This window comes from Amblyomma maculatum, chromosome 5, assembly GCF_055883805.1.
Source record: "Amblyomma maculatum isolate TAMU_Amacu chromosome 5, ASM5588380v1, whole genome shotgun sequence".
NCBI lineage: Eukaryota > Metazoa > Arthropoda > Arachnida > Ixodida > Ixodidae > Amblyomma > Amblyomma maculatum.
In genome coordinates this window covers 14,040,458-14,065,653 of record NC_139348.1, presented here as the reverse complement: position 1 = coordinate 14,065,653, position 25,196 = coordinate 14,040,458, and the positions used below count along the sequence as shown (strand labels likewise).

The following is a 25,196-nucleotide window of genomic DNA, read 5'->3' as shown; positions in this document are numbered from 1 at the left end:
TTTGCAGTTCATTCCCCGAGTTGCGCGCTTAGCAAAGCAATGTCATCAGCAAATCGCAGATTACTGAGGTATTCTCCATCTACCCTTATCCCTAACTGCTACCATTCCTAGTCTCTGAATACTTCCTCTAAGCAAGCTGTGAATAGTACTGGGGAGATTGTGTCTCCTTGCCTAACACCTTTCTTTATGGGAATTTTGTTACTTTCTTTTTGCAGAACTATGGTTGCTGTGCAGCCACTATATAAATATTTCAGCACTTTCACGTACGGCTCGTCTACCCCCTGATTTCGCAATGCCTGCATCACCGCCGATGTTTCAACTGAGTCAAATGCTTTTTCGTAATCAATGAATGCTACGTATAAGGGCTGGTTATATTCCGAGCATTTTTCTATCACCTGTTTCGATCAATAGTAGAGTACCGTTTCCGAAAACCTGCTTGATCCTTTACTTGATTGAGTCTAAGGTTGTCCTGATTCTATTAGCGATTACCTTAGTAAATACCTTATACGTAACAGACAGTAGGCTGATTGGTCTGTAATTTTTAAGGTCCCTAGTGTCCCCTTTCTTATGAATGAGGATAATGTTTGCATTCTTCTATGGTTCCGGTACTGTCGACGACACCAGGCGCTGCGTATACAGGGTGGCCAGTATTTCTAGCGCAATATCCCCCCCGTCCTTTAGCAAATCTGTTGTTATCTGATCCTCTCCAGCCGATTTCCCCCTTTTTATAGTTTCTAATGCTTTCTTGACCTCGTCCGTCCTTCGTCACTGGTGGAACGTCTGACTGTTTTTCCCTACCGCTAATCCCGTTACGGTCCTGACTATTTTGGCTACTGTAGAGATCGGTATAGAACTCCTCGGCTACTTTGACTATCTTGTCCATATTCGTGATGACGTTGCTCGCCTTGTCCCTTATCGCATACATCTGGTTTTTGCCTATGCCCAATTTCTTCTTTACCGCTTTAAGGCTTCCCCCGTTCTTTACAGCATGCTCAATTTTCTCCATGCTATACTACGGCCACCTTGCGGTTATTGATTAGCTTTGATATCTCGGCCAATTGGATCTGGTCTGTTGGATTGGAAGCTTTAATACTCTGGCGTTTCTTAATCGAATCTTTCGTCTCCTTAGACAGCTTACCGCTATTCTCTCTAACTATCCTACCGCCTAATAACGAGTCATGAATTAAAACGAAAAGTATATTTTGAGAAAACTTTTATAAATTATGGCTGCTTTTTTAATTAAATTTGTAATTGAAAACAGCCGAGATGTCTATGTTATCCCCTTCTCCATCAATCCGTCGACCCGAAATCTTGTCAGCTATCTTCACTAGCTGAAGTTAGTAATACCTAAACATAGCGTAGAATAATTTTTCTCAGTTAACACCACCCTGTTTTACTGAACAAAAATAAAATTCCGTAAGTCATCACAGGTAAAACCTATCAAGACGGAGGAGAAGGAACGGTACGCACCCATAATGTTACCGAAGCAGAATTCTGTTGAAGCATTTCGTCACTCACGACAGCACCATTCGCGCGCACATTCCCGAACCACATTAACAAGGCTGACTCCATTTCTTCGAACTGTGCAGGGCGCTGTCGGTCTGTGGCTTAGGCTGCGATGCCGACGTTGAGCCATTTATCGGAGTCCTGTTGTATCGATGCTACCGTCGACCTAGCGAGGCTGAGGCCTAGGTGAAGTTGGGTGCAGTCCTTCACGGCTTGGATTGACTGAGATGGCTTTTGTCGCTTGTATTCCCAGACGCTTGACCCCTGCGATCTTCTTAATCTCATCTGCCCACATAATTATCTGCAGCCCCCTGCTACGCTTTCCTTCCCTTGGAATCCAATTTGTTACCCTAAGCGACCATCGCAGGGGTCAAGTGGATGCAGCTAGCACAGAAGCGGGTTAACTGGAGAAATATAGGAGAGGCCTTTTGCCCTGCAGTGGGTACAGTCAGGCTGATGATGATGATGATTCACAGACGCCCCGGTTCGCGCCTACGTTCAGCTCCGTTCTTTTGCATTTACCTCCCGCCATGCCAAAAGTCAGGCTAAAGTCGATGGTTTCAGGTTCCTGATTCTTTGCACTCTTTTTGCCTAGTTAACCTCCCTGCCTTTCCGTTCTTCTGATTCTCTTTTTTTCTACCTTGTATTGTTTATGTAAGGAAGCGAGGGAGTCAAGTTGGTAGGCTGCTGAGGGCTATCGAACTGCCCTTTCTTGCGCCGTTTTTATGTGTTCCTATGAAAAAAACACTGCAAGCTGAAGTACAGTTTAGAACGACGGCTAGCCGACTACGAAGAGCTCAGATCTTGTCAAGGCCGCATCGTTGACTCAGTGCATGACGTGACGATGAACACAGACACAGGATTGGGACATGAAACGCTGGACACCTCAATAAACGCGAAGATGGGAAAAATGCTTGCAACGGAGCATGATGTCCAACCTTCACCGTTTGCCGAAGGCCAAGGCGGGGGTGCTGTCCATGAGCCTTGGCCTTCGGCAAACGGTGAAGATTGGACTTCATGCTCCCGTGCAAGCATTCTTCCCATCTTTGCTTTGATTGTGGTGTCCAGCGTTTCATGTCCCAACCTGTCTGTGTTCATCGTCACTGCATTAGATTTCTAGCCATCGTTCGGGACGATCGCTCGGTGGCTCCGGGTAATTCTACGAAGATGACGAAGCGGGCAGTGGCGCGAGGCGGAGCGCTCGCGCCAGGCCCGCTGGCCATTAAAGCATATTTTATCGTCATGATATCGCGTCGTTCAGAAATGGCGACTCGATAAAGTCTTCCGTGAATTGGGCGGACGTCTCCGGCACCCCGCACCTCCGCCAAATGTTACGTGGTGGCATGACAAGTGATAGAACACGGCGACATAACAGAAACGGAATGACGCGATAACATGACGATGAAATATGCTTTAATGGCTAGCGGGCCTGGCGCGAGCGCTCCGCCCCGCGCCACTGCCCGCTTCGTCATCTTCGTAGCAATATTAATGGGGCACGAATTTTCCATAACAGCCACTCATGAAACGACCTGTCGTGATGAATAACGCCCCAGCAAAACAAACAAAAGATGAAAAGACACACCAAATAATCACAAAACTCGGCCAACGCCGAGTAAACAAATGTACCTCCAGAAAATTTCGAAGACGAATGCTGTTCATGTTATGAGGTCCCAACCGGCCACTCCTAGGTGTCTGTCTATAATTTTGTGATCCCGTGGCGTGTTGCAAGAATTGACGAAATTGCTTCTTCGAACACCACGCTTACATAAAAAAATTACAGTGTTCGGAACTGCTAGGAAAGAGGTTAAACGTGAACCACTTTGCGGACGCGAACATCGGCTCGCCCGTCAAATTTCGCCGGACCAAAAGGTCCCACTCCCCCCCCCCCCCCCCCAAAAAAAAAAAATAAAAACGAAAAAAAAAAACGATACAAATTCTTGTACGTCCGGACAGAATACTGGGTACCATTTCGCCAGCAAGTCTGAGACGAGCTTCTTTGTGTTATTCACTTGTTTTCCTTTAAAAACTGATCTAATAGATTACACGATGGTGTCTCCGATGCTGCTTCGCCGCATGCACCGCACGTGCATCCAGAGAAACCGTTTCCCCGTTAGTGTCGTATAGTTACAGCGCATAAACGTAAAATAAAGACAATAACAACAGAAAGGAGGTGAGCAAGCAGCCCGGAGGGACCGCGCTCCCTGCTGTGCATGCCTTGCTCCCTTCGCCGTCAGTCCCTATAGGAATCTGTTTTTGCTCATACAGTCAATGCCGACCTGTCAACAATACACACCAAATGCAGCAGCGCATGTGTCAGCTTCGTTTTCAGAGACTACATCGTGCTTTGCAATACTTAAAAAAAAAGAGAAACTAAATGACCGTTCCGGTTGTGCTATGGGCCTCTGGAAAGATGACAAAGAAAGAGCCAAATGTGAAGCAAGAAGCCTGTTCTCAGTTCGGCAGTGCACGAACGTAAATGTCATACAAGAAAATATATATCTAGAAATACCATGTTGAAGAAAGTAATACGAAATTTCGCACTCTAAAAACAGAAGAGAACTGCGCTTCCGATGCGTATAGAAGGCTTGAGACATTGACTTAGCACTGCATCCCTCAGTGCTAGCATGTAATTGCTTTCATTTACGTATATATCAATTTATTTGTTAAGAAAAAACAAATGTCTGAATATATTACTCTGATATCTGACCACACAAATTTTATCCGATTGATTTGTCCGTCTCGAGCAGACGGCAGCACAAAAGAGACAGGCTCAGTTTGCCACACTAATTCGTCCGTCTAGGCACCAAAATGTCGAGCCAGAAAATCTCTCAATACTTTTTAGCTGATAAAAACATCTAGGAGAGCGCTTTTCTCTTTTTTTCCTGCGCCTAAAGAGATTTCAAGAGAGACCTGATATTATGGAGTTAAGAATCTCTTACTCCATGCATTGCTTGGTTTCCCTAGAATTTGAGAGAGAACCAGAGGGCGTTAGCGGAGCAAAAACAATTTTTTTTTTCATTGGGCTTTACTGTGTACAAGCCCCATATAACTTTTTTGCCTCTTCTATCTAGGCAAATGGTTAACATGCGCAGGCTTCTTTCCTGTATAGTAGCTGCGTCTTATAAGCTGTGCCGTCCGTCTCACCCTCTTGCATGTTTTACCGCTATATTGGTTATGTGAGGAACACCAGCACCTTCATCCCGTGCTGCAATGATTCGGCGTTGCAGTTGTTCGGGGCCACCTGTGAATCTGTTAGAAGGAACAAACAGCACAAGACCGAAGAGAGGTTATTCTGGAGAATATAAGAACATAAATTTACAGGACCGGAATATATAGAACGATGGCGTACAATTCGAAAGGGAGGACCTCGATAAAATGCTCAGACGGTATTGTGCCGGTTTTCCTGGTTTGTTTATGTTTTCCTTTTTTTGTATCTGTCGGTATCACGTTCTCTAACAATTTCACTGCATCATTTTCTGTTAAGTTTCCGTGTAATGTACAGCGGGATCCTTCATCGAATGTAAAGCAGCAGCCGTGACGTCAGCGCCTAAAAATGGTCATGCACACGACAAGCTGTTCTGCTTCCGCGCCGTCTGCGCAAAAAACAATTTGCTTAACTTTTTAGTTTCCTTGTTTGTTTGCAGCATCCGACAAAAGCACCGCTGGTCAGAGTGAGTTATGTGCTTTGCGCGCTCCTGAGTGTTTGTGCCGGGGGCAAGCATCGGCACAAACAAGTCAGAGAAAACGGGGGAGGCGGGCGGAGGGCACGAGGACTTCGTGCCGTAAAAAAAAAAAAAAAAAGATAATCTTCCTAGAACACCAGAGGGAAGCGACCTCGGACTGCGGACATTATGGTGGTGTTGCGCTCATCAACGCGACATACCACACCGCGGGCTTCTGGACTGGCGCCTGCTCGTTGAGAACGCAGCGGCGGGGCTTGCACTTGAGAGCCGGCGTGCGGTGCGTGCCTTTTCGTTCATTTCCCGTGACCCTGGATCGCGGAATGCCTGGCAGCGCGGATTTCAAGTCGCCGACGCAACGCCGCCCGCAAGACGACTCCGGATGTCCGCGCGTCGGCAAGGCGAGCAGCAATATTCCGGACCGCAGATCATCCACGGTGTGTGGAGTTGTGTGTGTGTGTGTGCGCGCACTGGGCTCTTGTGTAAAGGAGCAGCGGATGCCAGCAAGCTCTTTCCCACGGGACTCGGGCTGTCCGGCACGGGCGCACTTGACGACGGCTGCGGATTTGAACTCCACGAAATGTGCACGCCTGATGTTGTGCGTACAGCACTAGGGGTGTGAGGAGGAACTATGCTGGAGCCTATTGGCCCCGCCCGTCCCTATTGGCTTAGCGATATGGTCTTTGTTTAGCGGGCCTATTTAAGGAGGTGTCAGGGGTGACTTTGGAGAGAAGAGACCAGTTGCAATAAACATGCTGTAAACTTGGTTCGACTCCGAGTAATTCTCTAAGGTGCTCACAGCAGGTGCACTTCAACAGACCGCTGTCAGCGCAACCGAGCACGGCGGGTGCGAGGAGAACCCTTTCGAATGCCAGCAGCTGAACAGACGGTCGCCCTCTGGACGAGCACGGCGGGTGACAGCCTGGAGAGCGGCTTAGAAACATAACTGGCGCAGTTGGACAGGATCTGCTGTGGCAGAACTGGAGTCTACGGGCACGTCGACGGCAACACTACGAGCCTCGTCAACGACGACGCCTGACCGTGACAACCACTTGGAAAGCCAATTCGTGAAGACGCTCCCAGCTTCTTGAATCCCGCACACGGGGACCCACCTCAAGGGACACCAGCGTGCAGTCAGGCGAGTACCCTTATTGCATCTGCGGGCGCATGCTATATCAAAGCCCTGGGGTTTGAGGAGCAATTGCGCTAAGGAAGGAGAAAAAATAGCAGAGGGGGATCAGAGTGAAGAGTTGGCAGCCGCCGGCAAGGCAGGCGAAGACGAGGTAGCTAGACTCCACACTAGAGGCTACGTCAGAGCAGTTGGCCCTACTGCAATTGCAACTAAAAATTGTAGAGGCCCAGAACGAGAATCAAACATTGATTCTAGAAACAGCGATTGCGCTATGGACAGAGCATTGAGCTTAGCGATAGCGGTAGCACCGTCGCGGCGAATGCTGGAACCGATGACGATAGAAGGCTACAATACGCTAGCCTACACCTATGCCGAATCAAGAGCAATTAGTGCCTGAATGGTTTGAGGAGGTGGAGGCGACCTTATGCTCGTACGACGTCCCGACCCAGTGGTGGGCTTGACTGGTGTTACGGAGGTTGAACGAAAGGGCGCGAGGGCTCCTCGTACGGTTATCAGGAGACGAGAGGAAAAACTTCGCTTCCTTGAAAGACAAAATTGTTCGCGGACTGCGACTGTCAGACGCAAAATGCAAGAGATTATCCCCCTTCAAGCAGCAAAGCGGCAGGAGAAACGTGGGAGCAGTTCTCCGTACGATTGGAGAATTATCTCGACCACTACCTAGTGTTAACTTTTATAGTTGCTAACGCGGAAAAGAATGGTACAAAAGGATAGAAGGAGGGACTACAAGTTACAGTTAATGGAGTTTAATATATGAATACACACTCTGTACAGAGGTGAAATACTAGGCACGAATTCGCACAACGAACCGCTCGCGCACACGCTCGGACACACACTCTGCCCGCTTCGCCCGTTTTCCGCACTCCTCTCTCCGCACAAAGTAAGTGCTCTGCTTTTGGTCAAAGTTGACAGTCTCGCACTTAAAAGTTGAAAGAAATACAAACACTCCCCGAAAACACAGAAACATAGAGAGAAGAGACGCACACGTGCAAATGTCCTCTTCCGGGAAACGTCGGGGTCGGAGCCATCCCGCGTCCGAGCCAAGGTCGCTTCCTCGGAATTGGCCACACTGCGTCGGGCCCCTCCCGTGCAGGGGCTCTCACACAAAGAAGGACCTCACCCCCCTTGGCCGTAAAATAAGAGGAATGGCCATTAGAAAAGTGAACACACAGAAAGAAACGGACGCCCGCTACACTTGCCTACACTAGACAGCTACAAAGTGCGCACCATCTAGGAGTTCAAACAGCTGACGGTGACAGACCGAATGAAGGAATGCTTAAGCGCCGATGCAAGAGCACACGTTGTCTTGAGTGAGAAAAGAGGTTTCCTCAAACCTAGTGACCTCGTAGAGCTTGCAGAGAACTTCGAAGAGAGTCGGAGGTCTAGGTCAGTTGTAGGACTAGCTGCGTCCGCAACGGCAAACCGCCATGCCAAGATGCCATCCGCTACGTCATCTCAATCGGGAGGCAGCACGGCTGAGAGGCGTCTCAGGCGACAGTGCTATAAATGTCACGAGGGAGGCCACTTTGCAAGAGAATGCCCGAGAAAAGAAACGGCCTCAACAAAGGATGGAAGTAGCAGTCGCAGACGCAAGAGGCAGGTTGTTGCTCGAGTGGAAATTCCAGTTAGCGAGGGGATGGTGACAGGGAGTGTCAGGCGACAGAACGAGGCAGGCGACAAACGGATTGTCACAATAGAGATCATGGCTCAGCAGCTCAGAGCCTTGGTTGATTCGGGTGTTGATGTGACAGTCCTTCGTAAGTCACTTTGCCGCGAACATGAAGGCGCGGGATCAACGTTGAAGCTGACAGGAGCGTTTGGGAGTCAGGTAGTCGCCGAGCTGGCTTACGTGCCCTTAAACGCTACGGAGGGTGCTCCCCTAGTGTCGTTCAACACATCCGAACGAGGAGTGCTGTGTGCGCTTACCGACGAGCTAGTCGCAGTCGTAGATGAACTGATTACGCCAGATGACTACAATAAACTTCTCGGGGAGAGAGCAATAACACAACCAGATGAGTTAGTAACTCTGGAATCAGACACAGATGAACCAGATGGGCCGGATACGAGACACCCTAACGCGGATTCTGTGGCGTGCATCGTCGAGGCAGAGCCTGCTTCCAGCCAAACCGAAACGAACCAGACAGCAAGGCAGCTGTTCCGAAACGCTCAGCTTGCCGAGGAATCGCTAAAAGAAGCATGGGCACAGGCTAAAGAAGGCCCAAATGGCATGCTTATACAGGACGAGCTGCTCTTCCATTGAGAGCCAGTTGCCGGACACGAGTGTTGTCAATTGGTCCTACCTTCGGAACGGCGCTCGGAGGTTTTAAGGTTGGCGGATGATTCGGCGTGGGCAGGGCACCTGGGCGAACGTAAAACGCTTCAGAGAATAAAGGGGTCGTTTTACTGGCCAGGCTTAGCCAGAGATGTCAAGCAACACTGCCGTACGTGCCATTCATGCTAGGTAAAGGCCCCTGCGCGCACTCTCGATCGTGTGCCGATCACACTGCTCTCTAGACCAGACAACCCGTTTCAAGTCAGCAACGTCGATTGCATTGGGCCAATTGAACCACCGTCTGCGCGAGGGCACCGTTACGCGTTGTGCGTTGTTGATGTTAACACTTAGTGGCCAGAGGTTGTATGTTTGCGCGCTCTGATAGCGAAGGCTACGTGCGCGGCGTTGCTACAGAGCTTTGCACGCATGGGTATACCGGAAACGGTGTGCTGTGATCAAGGCACGAATTTCACGGCTCAGTTAACTATAGAGATGCTGTCCAGGCTTGGAACATGCCCAAAGTTCTCCACGCCCGACCACCCGCAAAGCAATGGACTGGTTGAGCGCTGGAACGGTACCTTCAAATCCATGTTATTCCGTATTGTGGATGAGCACGGCAAGGATTGGGACATATTTGGCCCGTTTCTGCTGTGGGCATACAGAGAGGCACCTAACGAAACGACGGGCTGCTCTCCGTTTGAACTAATGTACGGGAGGGTGCCAGTGGGGCCCCTCTCAATCCTGCAGAACACGTGGAGCGGGGATTGGTCCGTCCCTGACTCTCTAACAATCCCAGTCGAGGAATATCTTTCGGAGCTGCGCAAACGGTTAGCTGAGGCACATGCAAGAGCTGAAGGTAATTGCATATATGCTGAGAGAAAGTACGCGAGTCGCTACAATCTCCACGCGACAGATAAACAGTTCGCGGAAGAGGACGAAGTGTTGTGGCTGGAGAAGGAAGGCCAAGACAAAATTTATGGGAAAGTGGATAGGACCGGTCAAAGTTGTACAAAGGTTGCGGCCCTACAGTTACCTAATCGAGTTGGAAGGCGGCGCACGCCGAGCTGTGCACTCCAACAAACTCCGAGCTTACCACGCACGCGTTATTGTTGTGCGCAGAGTTTTCGAAGGGGACAGTGACTTCGGTGACGTGCCCGCATTCCCTACACCGTCTGACGAAGGAAGTAGCGTGTCGGGCGAAGCTTTGAACCACCTTACCCAATCGCAACGGGGAGAGTTGACCGCGGTGCTCGCTAAGCATGGACAAGTATTTGATAGTAAACCGGGCAAGCACACCGCTGGCATGCACAGAATAAGGCTGAAGGCAGGATCTGAAGTGATAGCCGGACATGCGTACAAGGTACCAATTGTGTTTCGGAAGGAAGTGGAAAGGCAGATTAGCGAACTTTGTGAGTGGAGTCTGATTTTCCCGGTAGAGAGCGTCCATGTCCATCCCATAGTCTGTGTATCTAAGAAGGACTGCGGCATAAGGCTCTGCTGCGACTATCGCAGGCTCAACAGTATTACGGAACCGGACGCATTCCCCATGAACATACCTTCGGAGCTTTTGTTTCTGGTGGCAAAGGTGCGATTCATCACCCTCATTGACATGCTGAGGGGATATTGGCAAATACCTTCAGATGAGCAGTCTCAAGCATTGACGGCGTCCGTAACGCCGGTCGGGCACTACGCTTGGAAAGTAATGCCTTTCGGGCTCCAGAACGCCGACGCAACTCCGCCCGCAAGACAACTCCGGATGTCCGCGCGTCGGCAAGGCGAGCAGCAATATTCCGGACCGCAGATCATCCACGGTGTCTGGAGGTGTGTGTGTGTGTGTGCGCGCGCTCGGCTCTTGTGTAAAGGAGCAGCGGATGCCAGGAAGCTCATTCCCACGGCACGAGGAACTATGCTGGAGCCTATTGGCCCCGCCCAGAGAGTTTGCTTCGTCCCTATTGGCTTAGCGATATGGTCTTTGTTTAGCGAGCCTATTTAACGAGGTGTCAGCGCTACGCCGACCAAACCGCCCGTTTAGGCATTGTCTACCTTGACCATCGAACGCTGATGCCGCTATCCGACACCGCGCCCAACCAAGGCTAAAACGAACTTTCTCACGGCCGTCGCCGCCGCACATGAAACCGCGGAGCAAGATCACATGAAGAGAGAGAGAGCGAGCCGTCGCTGACGTGTACAGCTGTGTGTGTGTGCGGTGTGTGACTGGTGTATGCGTCGGTACCAGGGATTGGACCTTGGGAAGAACGGATGTGAAGGTGTGAAATGTGAATACTGAGAGAGTCAGTCGAAGCTGGACCAAGCAATAGAACGGACACGCATCGCAATAGTGGAGTTCGCATAGGCGCGTTCTTCTTGCGGACTGATATTCCACCTAATTTCCTAATGCGACCTGAATAAATTAGTTCTCATAAATTATTTGAGTGTCAGCTAACATGGCGCAGTCGACAGGATGTCAGTCAGACGCAACCATTGAAGACGCAGCGGCTCACCGACGAACATTCTCGACTCGCTCCGACTCAACGACCGTCAACTTTTTGCTGTCCTCGGTCGACCGCAACCGCTTGGCGACTGCTACGAAGAAACAGCTTGCGGACGAATTGAAAGCAAGACAACTGCCGTGCTCCGGAAGCAAGGATGATCTAGTCTCACGAATCCTCGAAGACAACGTTGGTCAACGAGTCTCCGCAGATATGGACACGCCAACGCTAAACCAGGCTGCCAACGACTACGACAGGCAGGCGTACCTGGAGGCGCTGTCTACAATCAAGGAGCTACGCGCCGAGTTGGAGACTTCCGAATGCAACTTGCCAGGGCGACCACGGCTACCGCACCTGGAGTGCACGGGCGCGGCAATGTCAGTGCAGAGGCCCCAACGCCACCGCAAAATGTTACGAGTTCTGCAACAAGCCCACCACCCACTCAAGTTCCAACTGACGACACAGGAGCTGCAACTACGGTGATACCGATACCGATAACACCAATTTACACCATTAGTGACGGAGGACCGAATATGGCTGCGATTCTAGCCATGATCACCACCACGCAAGCGCAGCTGGCCAACGCGTTGACGAGGACTCCCGCACCCCCAGCACCAGTGCAGATCCATTCAACAAGCGACACATCATCCGCCATCCCTTTGTACGACGGATCGCCACACCAAAGTGTAAACGGCTGGATTACCCAAGTGGAGCGCATCGCTGCTCTAGCGCACTGGACGGAGTCACTAACGCTGGCTAGCGCGGCAACACGTCTAACGGGAGCTGCGAGAGACTGGCACAGCTCGTACGGGACAATGTGCAACACGTGGCCCGAATGGAAAGAAGCCCTCACCAGCCGCTTCAAACGATATCTCTCAATGGAAGATTTCCTTGACCTCCAAGGGAAACGACGCCTTGAACCGTCCGAGTCCATCGTGGAATACATGTATTCGAAGAACTCTGTCCTCGACAAGGCGCCGTACCCACTCGCCACCAAGGAAAGGATCTCCCTAATACTGAGTGAAATAGAAGACGACACCTGGGCTAATCCGCTTTGCAGCGCAGTGTTGCACAACTGTGACGGAGTTGATCGACCGTGGAGCCCAACTTGACTCGCGACGCCGCACGACAACTTCGCCCGCTTGCAACGACAAGGACGCACGACCCCGCCTAACGAGTCAACGCAGTCAACTCAGGCGATCCAGCGAAGTGTCCAACGCGCCTCTAGATGACGACAGGCCACACGAAACCCGAAGACCTACGCAGTTGGGACAGCCTATCGCAAGGTCATGTTATAAATGTGGTGACACCGGCCACCTATCCCGAGAATGCAGCAAACCCAAAACCGCAGCTACCATTAGGGCGGAGCAGCGACAATCTGCCAGGTTCAACAGTGTCAACAACGGCACACCACCCAACAGGCAAGCAAACTATTTCTTTTACTCCATCGGCGGCACACTGCCAATCGTTACGGGCCACGTAAACAACAGGCCGCTAAAGATTTGTATTGACAGTGGAGCCAATGTGTCAATTCTGAGTAAAGAGGCACTTTGCGCGGGCATTGATACGCACGCCCGGCACGCTACGGAGTCGATCCAGGTCCTAAACCAAACTATAATCCATCACGTGCGGCAACGCTCAGTGTTGAGGCGGGAACAACCAAAGTGCTTCTGCGAGGCGTAGTCGTCGCGGCGTTGCCTGAATCTATAGACCTTATTCTCGAATCGGACTGGCGCCGCAGAGCCAACGTGGATGTGACCTTCCATCCAACTAATGATGTGACTCTTGTGCAAGTGACCGAAATTGCCAACGCATCATCGAGTTCGTTAACCCAGCGTCGGAAATCCACGCAATGAACGGGAGAGGCTCTGATAGCTCCATTTGTCAGTAAGCCACTGAGCCTGCTTCCTACGATAATGGCTTTGTGCGGTTCAGTGCGAAGGACCGCGCTCCCGACGACGATTTCAAGGCTCTGGTAGAAGACGCGGTATCAAAAATGACCAAGCACGCTAATGCTGGCGAAAAGGATGCGCTTAGATCTATCCTACACAAGCATCATGAGGCCTTCAAGTCGAAAACGGACACTCTTGGCATTCCTGTGCATTGTTGCGCTTACGTAGGAACTGGGACACAATCGGAGACGACACAGAACAGATGTGCGCAAACTATCAACTGCAGGTTTATTTCTGGGTGCATGTATGTATAGGCATTATCATAACAAAAACAAAATTAAAACAAAAAAACAAACAAAAAATCCGCGATCACATCGTCAAGGCAACATATCTTTTAACGTTCTGTCCAGCATTAAAGAACATGCCTTATCCTTCTGACTTGGCTGCTTGTTATTATATTTCCAAAAATTCTTTTTCTTGATTAGAAAGCTCGATAGAAGGTACGCTTACACATGGCCCTTCTTTTCCTGATTGTATGCAGTATGCTTCCCACAGTTCTCTGATTAGCTTCTCCCTTGAACTGAGCAGTATTGCTGTCTGCCGAAAGTTAGGTGTGCATTCTTTTTGGCATCTGGCGCAATGAGCTGCCAGATTTCCCGGTGAGTTGACAAGACCGCAGTTGCGCCTATGTTCTCTCAGCCTCTCATTGACGCACCTACCGCATGATAGCGGTATCTTATATACTACACCTTCGCGGCATTCCACGAACTTTGTCTCGTGTTTGACGCCACATGACTCCTCTTTCTCGGCACTGTACTCTTCATTTACTTTCGCGCACATAGCTTTCAATTTTTTGGGTGCGGAAAAAACGACTTTTACGTCGTGTCTTTGTGCAACCTTTTTCAGGTTGTGGGAAAGTGCATGGACGTATGGGATAACCACTGGCCTCTTCTTTTCTTTGACATTGTCTTGGTCCCTTATTCGTACTGGCCTTCTCATTATTTTTTCCGCCACTGAAACGAGCAATGGTGTCGGATAGCCTGCTTTTCTCAGCCGTGTTGCCTGCAAATGGAAGCTTTCTTGCATCTTGTGGCTACATGATTTCTTTATGGCCTCCTCTAAACATGACATGGCCATATTTCGTTTGATCAGCTTTGAATGGGCAGAGTCATACGGTAGTAGACCTTTCTCGTTGCGCGTTTTGTACTGCCAGCATAAATGTGGTTCAAGAGTGAGAGCTAGATCAAGGAACTGTAGGTTGTTGTTTGCAGGTACCTCATGAGTAAATGTGAGCCCCTTGTGGGCTTTTTTGAACTGCTCTAAAGTTTTTCCTAACAAGTTGGGCGTGGCTGAGGTTTTATCTGCACAAACCAAAAAGTCGTCCACATAACGGAAGCATTTAGTAACACCAAGCGGTACCAATGTTTTTTCCAGCTCTCTATCCCCTCTGGCAAGGAAGATGTCACAGAGAACGGGGCAACAGCAGATCCTATGCAAATTCCGTCATTTTGAGAGAAGACAGCGCCATTAAACTCAACACACAATGATGAAAGGTATGCTTTCAGCAGAGCAAGGAAATCAGTCGTACTAATGCCGCTCTCATTCATAAACTTCACGCAGCCAAATTCTCCAATGCACTCTTCAACGCATTCCAGAACCTGCTCTTGCGGTACACAGTAGAAAAGGTCTGTCACGTCAATGGAGAAACAAGTCACACTGGGTTGACCGTTCAGGTATTCGATGACTTCGTTCGAATTTCTGATGACAAACGGGTCATTCACTGGAAGCTTGTTCAGATGGCGCTGGAGGTATACCGCTATGTTCCTTTGCCAGGTGCCCTTATCCTCAACTATAGTTCGGAATGGTGCTCCTGGTTTGTGCGTCTTAATTGAGAAGAATGGTCTCAGAGTAAGTTTCTTGCTGTCCTTTACTGCTTTAGCGAGTTTTTCCAGGCCTGCATTCTCGCATAGCTTTGCGGCTTGGTTGCGGTTTTTTCTTAGGCTTCTCTCGTTGAGATGCTCTTGCCTGGTAAAATTTTTTGAGATCGCATCCAAAGCTTTTGCCTGGTAGTCACCTGCTTCCACTACAGCAAAGCCTCCTGTCTTGTCTGCCATCAAAAGTTTCAGTCCTTTATTACGTAGAAAATCAACCGTTTTCTTCGGAGCTACTCCGAAGAGCGGCATGAATGAGAGCGGCATTAGTACGACTGATTTCCTTGCTCTGCTGAAAGCATACCTTTCATCATTGTGTGTTGAGTTTAATGGCGCTGTCTTCTCTCAAAATGACGGAATTTGCATAGGATCTGCTGTTGCCCCGTTCTCTGTGACATCTTCCTTGCCAGAGGGGATAGAGAGCTGGAAAAAACATTGGTACCGCTTGGTGTTACTAAATGCTTCCGTTATGTGGACGACTTTTTGGTTTGTGCTGATAAAACCTCAGCCACGCCCAACTTGTTAGGAAAAACTTTAGAGCAGTTCAAAAAAGCCCACAAGGGGCTCACATTTACTCATGAGGTACCTGCAAACAACAACCTACAGTTCCTTGATCTAGCTCTCACTCTTGAACCACATTTATGCTGGCAGTACAAAACGCGCAACGAGAAAGGTCTACTACCGTATGACTCTGCCCATTCAAAGCTGATCAAACGAAATATGGCCATGTCATGTTTAGAGGAGGCCATAAAGAAATCATGTAGCCACTAGATGCAAGAAAGCTTCCATTTGCAGGCAACACGGCTGAGAAAAGCAGGCTATCCGACACCATTGCTCGTTTCAGTGGCGGAAAAAATAATGAGAAGGCCAGTACGAATAAGGGACCAAGACAATGTCAAAGAAAAGAAGAGGCCAGTGGTTATCCCATACGTCCATGCACTTTCCCACAACCTGAAAAAGGTTCCACAAAGACACGACGTAAAAGTCGTTTTTTCCGCACCCAAAAAATTGAAAGCTATGTGCGCGAAAGTAAATGAAGAGTACAGTGCCGAGAAAGAGGAGTCATGTGGCGTCAAACACGAGACAAAGTTCGTGGAATGCCGCGAAGGTGTAGTATATAAGATACCGCTATCATGCGGGCGGACGTATGTTGGCCAGACCGGTAGGTGCGTCAATGAGAGGCTCAGAGAACATAGGCGCAACTGCGGTCTTGTCAACTCACCGGGAAATCTGGCAGCTCATTGCGCCAGATGCCAAAAAGAATGCACACCTAACTTTCGGCAGACAGCAATACTGCTCAATTCAAGGGAGAAGCTAATCAGAGAACTGTGGGAAGCATACTGCATACAATCAGGAAAAGAAGGGCCATGTGTAAGCGTACCTTCTATCGAGCTTTCTAATCAAGAAAAAGAATTTTTGGAAATATAATAACAAGCAGCCAAGTCAGAAGGATAAGGCATGTTCTTTAATGCTGGACAGATATGTTGCCTTGACGATGTGATCGCGGAATTTTTGTTTGTTTTTTTGTTTTAATTTTGTTTTTTGTTATGATAATGCCTATACATACATGCACCCAGAAATAAACCTGCAGTTGATAGTTTGCGCACATCTGTTCTGTGTCGTCTCCGATTGTGTCCCAGTTCCTACGTAAGCGCAACAATGCACAGGAATAACAACCACCAACTAGCCCAATTTGAAACTCTCCTAACTCTTGGCATGTGTCCCCACGCCGAACACAGCACCGAACTACGGGACAGCGTGCCAGTGACATCGAGACCACACAGGTGCTCTGCAGCCGACCGGTATTCATCAGAGAACAAGTGGAAGACTACCTCGCGAAGTGTATAATCCGGCCAAGCGAGAGCGAATACGGAGCTCCAACAATCGTCGTGGACCAGCCAAAGCATCCAACTACCCTACGAAGAATGGTGCACGACTATCGCAAGCTTAACGAAAAGACCATCGAGAACAACAGTGCATGGAAGAAGCCACTTTCAAAAGCAACGTTCGCTATTAACGCTACCAAACACCGTTGCGGAAACTACAGCCCCTTTTGGCTAATGCATGGCTACGACCCAAAAATTCCCGGAGAGCTCAACATAGCTTCAGTTGAGAACGAGATCGAAGAAGCGGAACGACTCCATGATCTCGCAAAGGGACGCGCGGAGACAAGGGACTGCCTTCTCGAGAGTCAACGAGAATCAACCGCCCGATATGACTCAAGGCGACGGGCCCCAGAATTTCATCCCGGAGATCTTGTCGTGCTCGAAGCCGACGCACGGAACACACTTAACGCGTGCTACGAAGGACCCTTTGAAATTACAGAAGTGATCGAGCCAAACCTAGTAGTCATAGAGAGACTACACCACGCACCTGGTAAAATCAACCGAAAAACAGTGAACGTTGAACAACTGCGGAGATACAAGGAGCGCGATCTCGTCGCTAATGAGCTTATGCCATCTCCCCGAAATGCCTGCACCTGAGGATAGGCGCAAATTCGGGAGGGTCGTGTTAGCGCTACGCCGACTACGCCGACCAAAGCACCCGTTTAGGCATTGTCTACCTTAACCATCGAACGCTGACGCCGCTATCCAACACCGCGCCCAGCCAAGGCTAAAACGAACTTTCTCACGGCCGTCGGCGCAGCACACGAAACCGCAGAGCAAGATCACATGAGGAGAGAGAGTGAGCCGTCTCTGGCGTGTGTGTGACTGGTGTACGTGTCGGTAGGAGGGATTGGACCTTGGGAAGAACGGATGTGAAGGTTGAACTGTGAATACCTAGAGAGTCAGTCGAAGCTGCGATAGAACGAACACGCATCGCAATAGTAGAGTTCGCGTAGGCGCGTTCTTTTTGCGGATGGACATTCCACCTAATTTCCTAATGCGACCTCAATAAAATAGTTCTCATAAATTATTTGAGTGTCAGCTAACACGAGGTGTCAGGGGTGACTTTGGAGAGAAGAGACCAGTTGCAATAAACATGCTGTAAACTTGGTTCGACTCCGAGTAGTTATCCAAGGTGCTCACAGCTGGTACACCTCTACAGACCGCCGGTCAGCGCAACCGAGCACGGCGGGTGAGAGGAGAACCCTTTCTAATGTCAGCAGCTTGACAGACCGTCGGCCTCTGGACGAGCACGGCGGGCGACAGCTTAGAGAGTGGCTTCGAAACATAATTGGTGGAATACCGAAAGCTGGCAGGGGCTGCGGCATTCGGTCGTCCGAACGGGGGGTAACCTAACACTAAGAGTCGGCGGGCACACCGCGGCAGTACGCTCGAACTGCGCGTCAAAAAAGGCGCTCTTCGAAGTATGCCGCGGCAACAGCAAAAAGCCTGGACCTCACAATTTCGACCTCACTCAACCTCAAACTCACGCGTGAGCTTGAGGTCCAATTTCGTGATCTCACTCAAAAAATTTCGAGCTATCGCCGACCTTACCTCAACCTTACCTCACTCCGTGAGGTTGTGTTGAGGTAAGTTCGACGATAGCTCGAAATTTTTTCCGTTTCAACAAGTTTATTTCGAGGCATACATTTTCGCGAGATAATTGAAACAGCCGAAATAGCAAAGCTTGGAGATCTGTGTATTAGCAAACCATCTGTACTTGTGACAAAAAAGGAACTGAAGTTGTTGAATATTGTACAATAATGATACGTGTGGCAGAAGTCACGTGTCTGTGTCTCAGGCGCTGCGCAACAGGGTATAAATCAATGTATGCCTCGTAATAAATTTGTTAACACTCAGCGCTCGTTGTGTGTTCTTGCTCTTGTGTCCCGTCTATGTTTTTTGCGCTGTTACCTGAAGATGAATAACCAACAAACCCAAGCTACTGTTCTGTCTTAGTATAGGGGTGACATTTCGAGCATGGAGTGTATTTTTTGCTCTTTCACCTTCATTTCGAAGCTTGTTCGAACAATTGAGAAACTAAAGGTTGCAGCTTTTATATCATTGTTAGAAACACCATATTAGGTGTTCTTTCATATTCTTTTTTATCTACTCGTAGAGACTTCTTTTTAAAACTTACGAAATTTTGGGATGGGTTTTAGCACTTTGATTCTTATAAGATGCTATTATGTTCAAATATATCATATCCAGTAAGCGCTTGACGTGATTCTCTATTCGGTACATGTCAAAGGACATTCATAAACTTCTTTAGCCTATCTATTCAGCAGTTTTGAAGTAGGAGCGCCTTATTGTCGCGGAGAAATAAATATTGTGGATAGCCTCAGATGGCACTAGTCGCACTCTTAATTTTTTTTTCTAGGAAGCGGCGACTTAAGCAACAATCGTCAGAAATATTCCTGGTATACTCTTTCTTGCAGATAAAAATCAGATAAAAGTATTTGTTGCGGAATGTATATCTCGATTCCTTGGTAACTGCAAAGTGCAAAAAAGTGCTGTGCACAGTAAAGCTGCTTCTGCCCTGACGTTACTAATAATTTTCTTTTAGTTCAAAGCACCAGCATTCTCACAAAACTAGTTCTACTATTGGCGCACTGAGCAATGTGCGCATATAAAGAAATAAAAAAAAAATAAAAAGTGAAATATTTCCACAAATTGATTGCTCTATACTTGCGCTAAAACATGACTACAGCTTGCTGCTTCTCAAAAGGCGCTAAAAAGCAATGTGGAAAGGGCTCATCATGACGTCTTCAGTGAGTTGCTATGCTTTACAAGCCGACGGTAACGACCGGTCATCTTCAATATGGATTTGCTTTTCTTGGAATGTTGGTAAAAGGCCACTTAAGAAATCATAATAGAAGCTTAAAGAAAATAAATCTGTTCTGGTGGGTTTGTAATGTAAACGTGTCACATTTTAACAACAAAAAACGTTATGCGCGTATCATGTGTACTACACACCGAAACCACTGTCCATACAAAACAAAGTATAACGAAAAATGCGTGAGCGTATCGTTTGCGGAAGGAAACAATTTCATTATTTCTTCCGAAAGCTGTGCATCAACTTGTCTCTATTAGAGTTTTGTCAGCACACAGCTGTTGGAAAACGTTCAGTGCCAGCCATCAGTCCCGCAAGCTGCAAGTGCAGCTCAAGTACTGGAGGTCTGAAAGGATGAAGCAAACTTGAGACCAATACAGTTCATTGAATATGATAAATAAAACAAAGATACTGAACATTTTGTCTCCCAGAAAGAGAAGATGCTTAAGACTACTGAACTGCCTGTTATCAGCACGTGGTGCATCTCTGCCTCTATGTTAGAATGCAAATACAATCAACGAACCTGTACTCACCTGACATATTCAAGAGAGTAGGTTTTTGTACAAAAACTGCTGCCTCATTACCTCCCTTTCAATTACGCTCAGCTGTCCACATCAAATTGGTATCCTAAGTGACTTGGCATAGTTACACCACTGCATTCAAAGATGCTATTACAGCAAATTAAACAGGGCAGCCTAAATAAAAGATACAGCTAAATGCCAAGCAACTAAACATAAGGTTATAACACAACTGATTTCAAAAACTCAGCATAATGTAGTGGTCTGGCCGCACCAAGATTAACTTGAAATATCAGATTAACACGGACCCTTTTTAGAAACATGCGGAATTTCTCTTAGTATTAAATCTGAATCCTGTAATAAGTGGTATGACTAGAAGCGCAACAATGCAAAGCATGAGTTTGCACACTGAATACCAATGTGTAAAAAAATATTTAAATTATCCTTTTACTGCCATCATTAGACACAAACTGCAACTTTTAGGCAGGTCGCAGCTGCTTGCTGTAATAAAATATCGTTACCGCAGCAGCACTGCAATGCACCAAGACATTAAGGAACTTCTCCTTTCAACGCACATCTGGTACATTCCTATCTAGTTTCGTGTTCTGCTACTAAAATTTTGCAAATGCCCACGACCGCACCAAAATTGCATCCATGTCTTAACGCACACAATCTAAATGATTGCAGGCACACATATACGCACAGGTGAAATTTTTCCTCAGAATCTTTACTCAGTATTTAAAAGGGAACACGCGTACGTCACACTGAACATGCTTTTTAATTACCAGTTTAATATTTTTTGCTCATATAAAAGTGTATAACGTACAAAAAATTAACACTAGGATGAAAATTAATTCTGAGCAAAGTAATACTTGTTATCTGAAATACTACATAAGATGCCGACATTTCTGCCAGACATACAACAGAAATACATCGGTGCGTTTTGTCATTCTTAAGAGTGGAGTTATAAGCTTGATCTGGTTAGCTATATTTGTGAGTTCCCGCGTTCCCCATTACACAATGCGGTGAAAGATGCAGAGGAAAGATCAGACTAGACAAACTACAAGGCCAATGACGCCACCAATACTACTAGTAGCATCCTTGCTTTCTGGCTGGCAGAAACCCTTAGGTTTCCCGGTAAAATAGATAACGCCACGCGGGAAATATCAGCAACCACCGAAACATATACATAAACAAGCTTCTAATACAATATTAAAAACAGCCTCTAACAAAGCACTGTCGACAAAAATTTGTATTTTGCACAGTGCTAGTTCTGAAAGGGGCGAGCACCTTATGGTGTTAGTGGTGCCAAAGAAATAGCTGATATGCACACAAACTGTCAGTACGGACAAATGCCTTGTATTTTAAAACAATTCTGGTTTTGAGGCATGATAAGGCAGTAATACGCTTCCACCACTGTTTACGAAAGCATAAAAAACAGGCTTTGACATGCTCTAGTATATTTTAGGCACGACAGTGCTCATCTCAACAAAAAACGCAAAGGACGGGACAAAACAACTTTACGCTCTAGCTGCTGCCGCTGGTATGGCGCAGCTCATCTAGTCTTATACTCTAGCTCCACTGCCAAGGCCTCACCTAATTATCATATCTCTTTTACGATGAAAGAATTGGGCTGACATTAAAGCGGTTCCATGCACAGATTCTGTACTGTAGTGCCAATAATTTCAAAAGCGCCACCCGCTGTGGATTCTGCGCGAAACAGCGATGGGAGTAGCCGTCGTCCGCCGCTCTAGCGGACGGCCCTGAAGTGGCAAGCGTTGCAAAATTGCTGTCTATATTAAAAATGCAGTTGGGATCGGACATTTTTCGAGGTACCGCCTAATGCTACGCTGAGAAAACTATCATGTGAAGGCGAGAGGCTGTTGTAGTGTGCGGTGCCGTCGGGCGATAGTTGAAGGTAGTATAAAAGCGCCGTATACTAGGTATAACATATTGTTACATATATGCCCTGCGCGTTGCTGGATGTTGAAGAAAAGGACGATAAACAGTAGTGGCGCGAAAGGAAGACGAAGCTGAAGAAACCGTTGAAATTTGCCTGAACACTTGCTCTACTGTGCTGTGGACGCTTGCCCTTCACCTGCTGTGGTTTCCTGTGCTAGCCTTCTGCCCCGTATCACCTTGGTGGAGTGACCAAAGATCCCCGTGCGCACAGATTACCCCTTGCGCTGCTAAAACCTGGATTTGCGCAGTGGCCGTCATCTACCTGGGCTTTCAACGACGTCAACAACTACCACTATGACCTCCGAGGCAGCCCCTACCACCATGGCAACTTCGGCTCAGCCAGTCATGCTCACAAAAATCCGCCATCCTCCCATATTTAATGGCGAAGACAAGACAGACGTGGAAGATTGGCTGGATGAGTACGAGCGTTGCAGCAAGAACAACCACTGGGACGCGACCATTATGCTGGCCAACATCATTTTCTATTTGGCGGGAACCGCTCGCACGTGGTTCCAAAATCACGAACAAGAGCTGGTGACGTGGGCAATCTGTAAGCAAAAGCTTCAGGACCTGTTCGGGAAGCCCATTGGTCGAGCTGTCGCAGCAAAAACAGAACTTCCATCTCGCATCCAATCCTCCATGGAGTCCTACCTTGCGTATATTCAAGACGTGCTTGCGTTCTGTCGCAAGGTCAACTGCTCAATGACGGAAAATGACAAGGTAGGCCATATCCTCAAGGGCATTGCGGATGATGCGTTCAACATCCTGTTCTGCATGAATTGCTCCACCGTCGACTCAGTGCTTCAAGTCTGTCGAAAATTCGAGCAGGCTAAACAACGACGCCTCGTTGTCCACTTCTCCTCTTTGTCTCGTCTTTTTGCGCAATATACATTACTGTCCATCATGGTTCACCAACTCGCCCAATCAGCCGTTCTTCTACAGTTCATTTCTTGTACATGGGCTTCTATTTTGTGTCGAAACATCGATTTGTCTAACCCAGCAATACTGTCACCCATCATCGCCGTGTGTATCTGCCGAGCCCGCACTGCGTCGTGGCATTGCCGATACGATACCTGCCCTCCGGATGTGCAAGCACTTTGTGGCTGGTTACGACCTTCTACGGGGCACAACAGAAGAATTTGCAGAATTCTCAGGAGTGAATGGTGGCGGCAGGCGAGGCTGTTCAAGGACGTACTTCGGACTAAGTGCCTGGTTGAGAACACTCTCCGTAATCAGCGTGTGTTTCGTGAGTGGTGTAAGACTACCGATCAGCTGACGGAATTCCTTTGGAGCGCAGTCCGTCCAACCCTCCCAAAAGGTACGAGAAGACCGGCATCAGAAGGAAAGCTTTTGGTCCTGGATGATGTCGCTTTGGATTCTAAGCATGAAAAGACTTTACGCCTCGGACCAAAGTTCTGTCTTGACCCTGGGATGTTAACGGTTGAGAAGTTGGCTTTTGCTCGCAGTGTATCGTCCAAAGCTCAGTTCGATGATAGGTCTAGGTGTATTTCAGAGTGTGTTGATGCGGTAGCCAGTAGCAAGTCTAGTGGTCGGCGTAGTAACAGGTTTCGCTCATTGGTCAATTACCTGTGTGACAATCGTTTGCACGTTGTGCAGTCTGATAAAGAAGGCTACTTTGTTGTACTGTCCGAGAAACAGTTTTCAGAAAAAGCATGTGAGTCAGTAAGGAAGCATTTTAGAGTGAGCAGAAAGGATCCGGTTGAGTGCAAGAAAGAAGCTGTGGCGTTATTGCATGAATTTGGACTAGAGAATTTGGCAAGCAAAGTAAAGAAAGCTGAACTTCCAGTTCTTGAAATTTTCTTTTCAGCAAAAACGCATAAGCCTGGCATCCCTTTCCGGGCAATAGTTTCTGAGCGCCAGACTTGGCAAGTAGTCGTATCGTCTTACCTTAACAATCATTTGTCAGCACTTTCCGTTATTGACCCGTTTTTTGTGCCTAACTCAGAGACCGTTGTAAAGCATCTTTTCAACGAGAATATGGCTTCTTGCTCTGGCTTTAGCATAGATGTGGTTGACTTGTTTTATTCTCTTCCTCATAATCAACTTCTACAATGTGTGAAGAATTGCATCACAGAGGATAATGATGAGTGTTTATTTCGAAATGAGTGCGGTATAACTGTTGGATCCTTCCTGGAACTTTTGTCATTTTATCTTCAGAACACCTATGTAATGTGGGACGATAAATTATTCATGCAGAAGTCTGGCGTGTGCATAGGCGCTAAAGTAGCCCCCGTTCTCAGTAACATTTATCTTAGTTATGTCGACCGAAAAATAGAGAGCGACCTAACAGGAAAGATCATTCGTATATTCCGATACGTAGATGATTTTCTTGTTTTAGTTAGATCCTTGGATGCTGTAAATGTGCCTCAAATTCTTGACATTTTTGCTCGGAATGGTACAGGACTGAAGTTCACCTTTGAGGTTCCTCAGAAAAATGTTTTGCAATTTTTAGATTTAAAGTTGACTTTTAATATGAATCATGTGTGTTGGCAGTACTCTCCTAGGAGTGTAAAGCCTCTTTTAAACTACAAGTCATGTCACTCCAAACTTGTTAAATCTGGAATAGTAACAGCTTGTTTTAGGATGGCTGTCAATAAGTCTTGTGCACATCAAATGCATAATAGCCTTGAAATCCAAGCTAACAGATGTAGGGAGGCTGGTTATCCAGACTCAGTGCTTGTAGCTAGTGCTGATAAGGTTCTGCGTTCTCTGAAGTGTTCCGGACAGATAGAAAGAAAAAATGAAAGAAATAAAATTGCAGTTGTGCCTTATATACATGCATTATCACATCGGTTTAAAAAAGTAGGCGCAAAATATGGCGTACAGGTGTTGTTTTCAGCCCCTAATAAGATTGGCAAGGTAGGTGCAGCGGTTCAAAGAAAGCTGGGGGGCACAAGAAGTAAGAACAGATGCCAGGTCAATCACGCCAAGAGTTTCATTAGTTGTAGGATGGGTGTAGTATACCAAATACCATTGTCCTGTGGCCGTACGTATATTGGGCAGACAGGCCGTTGCATCAACATTAGGCTGATGGAGCATGCGCAGTCCTTAAAAAA

At 47.7% G+C, this 25,196-nt stretch overlaps 1 pseudogene; it reads left to right on the top strand.

Moving 5' to 3' along the window:
- The first annotated feature begins 11,318 nt into the window (after positions 1 to 11,318).
- LOC146187791 (uncharacterized) lies at positions 11,319 to 17,459 on the top strand (annotated as a pseudogene).
- The last annotated feature ends 7,737 nt before the right edge of the window (positions 17,460 to 25,196 follow it).